Source organism: Panthera pardus, unplaced genomic scaffold, assembly GCF_024362965.1.
Source record: "Panthera pardus isolate Hobbes unplaced genomic scaffold, ASM2436296v1 HiC_scaffold_90, whole genome shotgun sequence".
NCBI lineage: Eukaryota > Metazoa > Chordata > Mammalia > Carnivora > Felidae > Panthera > Panthera pardus.
In genome coordinates this window covers 1-5,946 of record NW_026527025.1, presented here as the reverse complement: position 1 = coordinate 5,946, position 5,946 = coordinate 1, and positions in this window count along the sequence as shown.

The window sequence follows — 5,946 nt, the reverse complement described above, 5'->3', positions numbered from 1 at the left end:
AAAGAACACATTCCAGAAAGTTACAGACTTTATCTTCTGTTTTTAGTATGTGCAAGGCTGTATGACTTCAATCTTATGGCGACCAGGAAGGTTTTTGTATTGTTTTCTTTTGTTTCCCTTATCTTTATAAGCCGCCTTTGGAAGCCCCCTTTTTTAGTTAGTTATGTTTAAGAAAAAAAAAAATTTTTTTTTTTTTTTAACAAACCAGACATTAAATCTGTGCTCAGGACAGAAAAAGAGCTCATGCTTTGAGGTTTTCTGGAGTCCCTTTGACCTCGGTAAATATTAAATGTATAGCTTCCCTGGGAGAGCACCAACATAAAAAGTTTAGAATTTCCTTTATCATTTCCCCGTCTTGATCGATATTCTTTCCTCAGAAATCACGGACGATCAACCTGATGTTTTTATGTCCCTCAGTGCCAGGTGACTGTCTTGTCTGCCCTGGGTGTGTCCCTCCTTGCTAGGTATGAGAGTGAGTGTGTGTGTGTGTGTGTGTAAACACACATATATGTCTTTGAACCACCTAGGGTTCCTCGTTGGGGTGAACTTATTGTAACATAAATGGTGGGAAACTCAAAAGTGACGTATGTTCTCTGTAAGTTCCATTGACCAGCAGACATAGTTCATGTGCTTGGCTCAGATGGCCTGCCTTTGTATTTGGCAAAGCATTTTTAACAGAGAGACAGGGACAGCAACACACTTTCAACAAGGACAATTTGAAGGAGCCAGTGCAACATTGGAATACACTTGAATTGACAAAAGAATGAAATCCCAAGAATCCTTTACATACCTGTTGATAAAAGGGAAGGCACATCTGTGATTATTGATGAGGAAAGATGGAGCACCCACATTGAGGAAACATACCTGTCATGCATATTCCCAGGTTTGCTTAGGGGCGGAGACTTAACATGAGAAGGAGGCAAAATTTAGTCCCTGATGTCAGGAGGTTACCTTAGGACACGGAGAAGGGGCTGTGGGTATGCCCCAAGAGCTGGTATAACCTGGATGGGGACTTAGGCTCTTTCTCTCAGGGCTGTGCTGGCTTATAGGCTGCAAGCATATCGGTGGACCTTGAGTCCAGGCTTCTTCAGAGACAGCTAGAGTTTGTTTGTGGGACCTGAAAAGACACAATAGCTGATTAGGGGCAAATAGTTCCCTGAAGAACAAGATTTAGGTTCTCTGCGAGAGAGAGCGAGCGTCAGACTCCTTAACCCTCCGTGGCACAGTTTCAATTGCCCACTCCCCACTCCCCGCCCCCCACACTCACCCCCAGCCTCTGGAGTTTGGATCATTTCCCAATGGTAAGGAACGGGGACGATGATGGGTGATGGCTCGGGCTAGGGCTATCCGTTTATCTCCCCCGGTGAGAACAGTTTCTGTAAATCTCACCTGTCACAGGCCTAGGTGCAGGGCTACACAGAAGTTGTGAAGGGAATCGAAGCAACATGGAGTCAGAGGTGTTAAGTTTTCTTCCCCTTTATAAGTTTCCATTGTCAATCCCTCATTCCACTTCTATGGAACAGGGATGGAGGTCCACCTTCTGAAACTATTTCAAGCCGAATTAGGGTGTGGCAGGGGCTTTGGAAGGGAAGGATTTGACAGGGTGCAGGTCACAACTTTTGCTCCCTTGTGCTAATTGGGGGTGGGGAGGGGGGGGGGAATCAGAGATAATTCCTATCTGAGATCTTGGGTATTTTTCTGCATAGTTTGGTACTGCATCATATCCTGAGATTTCTCCCCAAGTGTATTCTAAGGAATAGTAACAGTATAGTCAAACCCAATGTTATAACCACCTTGTGGGGGGAGGGCACGGGGGGGAAGGTTGTGGTGGTCAAGGGCCTCTTACTGTACCCAAGTGAATTGCTGTCTGATTTTATTTGTATGTTTTTTTTTTAAATCTTATTAAGTAACCTTTACACCCAACGTTGGGCTCGAACTTACAACCCCAAGATCGAGAGCTACACGCTCTACCGACTGAGCCATCCAGGTGCCCCTGTTTATGTGGGCTTTTGTTGCTGGGGCACCTGGGTGGCTCCGTGGGTTAAGCATTGGACTCTGGCTCCGGTCAGGATCTCGCCGTTCGTGATTTCGAGCCCCGCATCCGACTCTGTGCAGACAGCTCAGAGCCTGGAGCCAGCTACAGATTATGGGTCTCCCTCCCCCCACCCCCTCTCAAAAATAAATATTAAGAAACTTATAAAAATACAAATAAAATATGGGTTCTTATTTCTAAAGAGGAGCTAATACAGTTGCAGCAAGTGTTTGTGAACTAGCTTTGACTCTGCCTCCTCGTTCAGCAAGCAATCAGATAACTAATAAGAGGTACTTCTACAGAAAGAAAAGAACACCACGGGTTAATGGGTAGAACAACTTATAAACCCAGTGTCTAAGTCCCAAGTGCGGTCAGTGAGAAGGTGTCTAGATGCCAGGCTCGAAGCATCCTCAGCTGGAGTGGGAGCAGGCAGGGGGCAATCTGACCGATTTTTCTGGCATGTAGTTCAAATGTCTCATTTTGGGGGATTCTGAGTGGCTCAGTGGGTTCAGGTTCAGTATTCAAGTCTGGATCTCCACTCAGGTCTCAATCCCAGGGTCGTGAGCTCAAGGCCCCAGTTGGGCTCCACACTGGGCGTGGTGAAGCCTACTTTAAAAACAACAAAAACACAACAGCAGCAAATGTCTCGTTCTGAATGGCCCATAGAGCAACAGGCACACAGATTGTCTACAACTGTGGCAATTTCTCTGAAGTTTATCTCCAGTTGTCCAGCTTTCCTTTGCAGGGCTTCAGGGAAAAGGGCCATTTGAGTTCTTCAGGATGGTAAGATAAGAGGATGGGAGAGGATTGGAAGCCTGAGTTTGAAGAGTCATAGTCAGATATTCGAGGAAACCAGGATTCAGGATCCAGCCCAGTTTTAAAGGCAAACAACAAACAGTCAAAGAAAATTAATTAACCAGAACTAGAAGTTAACATCCACAAAAGAGCTATTGAAATACAATCTTTTTCTATCGAGACCCCTCCATTCCTGTCAAAGATAGCCCAATGAAAACTTATTTGTTTGTAAAATAAGTCCAGTGTTAACAGACATGGCTTCAGTATTGACATAAGCACAGCAAGAATAGCGATTGACCATATAGTATTTTGTGTTTTTTCTCTCTTCTTTTCCGCCTGCCTGCCTTCTTTTTATTTATTTTTTTTTATGGAGTTCTTTTTTTCCTCTTAAGTTAATTCCTTTATTTTGAGAGCTGGGAGGAAAGGGAGAGGGGGAGAGGGGGAGAGGGGGAGAGGGGGAGAGGGGGAGAGGGGGAGAGGGGGAGAGGGGGAGAGGGGGAGCTCTGCACTGTCAGTGCAGAACCCAGCTCAGGGCTCAAATCCATGAACCATGACCGTAGGTGAAATCAGACGCTTAACCGACTGAGCCACCCAGGCCCCCCACACACCAGATTTCTTTACACTGTCAAATGTACGAATGTATCTCATCATTTTCAGAAACACGTTGTGGTGTTTGGTTTTGTTTCTTTTTTCTTTTACTGTACAATTTTTAGCAAGTCATGAAACGGGCGCCTGGGTGGCTTTGTCAGTTAAGCATCCAACTTCGGCTCAGGTCATGATCCCACGGTTCGGTTCGTGAGTTTGAGCCATGCATTGGGCTGTCTGTGCTGTCAGCACAGAGCCCGCTTCGGATCCTCTGCCCCTCCCACCGACTCATTCTGTGTGTGTGTGTGTGTGTGTGTGTGTGTGTGTGTGTGTGTGTGTGTGTGTGTCTTTCTCTCTCTCTCTCTCTCTCTCTCTCTCTCTCTCTCCTAAAAATAAAGAAATAGGCTGGAAAACAAATCTTCAAGGAAAAAAAAAAACAACAAACGATGAAACATGTTTACTAACAGACCCAAGTATCTTTACTGTTTTTCTGAATAAAGCCAAAGACCAAACACACACACACACACACACACACACACACACACACACACACAGCAAAACAAAAAACAAAAAAACAAACAAAGAAAAGAAAACGCCGTAGGTTTAGTAATTCACAATTTAGTATTTTATCTTCTGTGGAAAAGACTCAGATGTCTGAAGAACTGAACCTAATTTACCACTTAACTTAGCAAAGCTTTGAAGTTACAGGTCATGAAAGATTTGGGAAGCCATTTTAAAAGTTTACAAATAGGGACTCCTGGGCGGCTCAGTCGGTTAAGCGTCCGACTTCGGCTCAGGTCACAATCTCACAGCTCGTGAGTTCGAGCTCCGCGTGGGGCTCTGTGCTGACCTCTCAGAGCCTGGAGCCTGCTTCGGATTCTGTGTCTCCCTCTGTCTCTGCCCCTCCCTCGCTGACATTCATTCTCATTCTCTCATTCTCTCATTCTCTCTCTCTCTCTCTCTCTCTCTCTCTCTCTCTCTCTCTCTCAAAAATAAATGGTACAAGGAAAAAATTTAAAGGTTTACGAGTAAACATTTTTGTGTATTTAACCTATCTCCTGTCAACATTCACCCACGAACACTGTATGCGAGAGACAAAATCGACCATCGTTTGAAGTACTTTTTGCTGACAAACTGCAACGGGTACCGGTGAAGTCATAAATTGAAGTCACATGAAAGCTGATTAGGCCCCTGCCTCGGGCCTGAACCCTAGAGTGCGTGTCTGAGTGGAACAAGGAAGGGCGTAAGTGTTTGTAAAGTTTTTTTGATTTTGTTTTTGATACCTGTTGTAAAACGAGGGAGAAAACGTGTTATGTTGTTTGTAAAGGTCACAGAGATGTATATTTTGAGGACCACAATTACAGGGTCAGTATTGGGACGGAAGCAAGGCCATGACCGGAGCTGCCCACCCCAAAGGCTTGTCATGCAGAGAGCACCAAATTCAAGCCATTTTACAACCACCACCACAAAGAATAAAACCTAACTATCTGCATTGTATTTGATATCGACGGCTCCGAAAATATGTCCATTTTAAGTAAGCAATCACCCTTCCATGGCCCTTAGTACCCAAGACGTCACACCCGTGTCCACTAAAAAGTCAAACGATCTGTTTCCCCACCATCAGGCTCACACGGGAGGCCCCACCACTGGGGATGGCCTAGGAGATCACTGGAGCCACACCAACTGATGCAGAAACAGGGGGAGGGGGAGGCGGCCAGGGAGCCGCCGGCCAGGCCCCAGGCAGATTTAAAGTTTTGGACTCACCTTTTTGTGTTTCTTTCATCTTTTTCTTTTGCGCCTCCAACTCCGCGTCTGCGCGTCCACCTCCTACTTCTTCTTCCATCTCTGTCTCCTGTCTTTGCCTCCTGCAAAAGTGGCTTTGTCTCTGGTTGCTTTTCAGCCCCCTGTGGAAGAGGTGAAGGAGGAGCAGGCCGTGGGGTGGGCACCCATCTTGACGCTTGTGCTCGGGGAGGAGGAGGGGCGGGTTTAGGGTCACTGGCATCTGTCTGCCTTCCTCCTCTTCCTCCTCTTCCTCATTCTTCTGACTATTGGGAAAGGGTGTGTGGGTGTGGGTGTATCGGGGAGGGCAGGTGTGTTCAATTTTTATCTCTCCTCTCTCTGGGCCATCAATTGTGTCCCTTCCCATGAGGCAACTTTCTTATGGAGTAACATAAAACTCTGAATGTAGAGAATTTCACACACACACACACACACACACACACACACACACACACCCCACACCCATACCCCGTTCACGTGAATGTGAAACACATTTGGGTTTGTTCTGATCCTCCTGAGTGTTAGAATGCCCAATGTTCACAAGAGCTTGCCTTGAAACACAGTAACGGAGCTCGGTTACAAATTGGTGTGAGCAATAGCATCCAGAGGTAGAGAAAACATCTCACATGGATAACACCTGTGGCCATAGATCCACAAACAAGATGCAAACCAACATCAGCCTCTGTTTCACTCCTATTTGTGGAGAGGACGCGAAAGACCCAATGGTCAAATCTCCCCCTTTTATAAAAACAAAT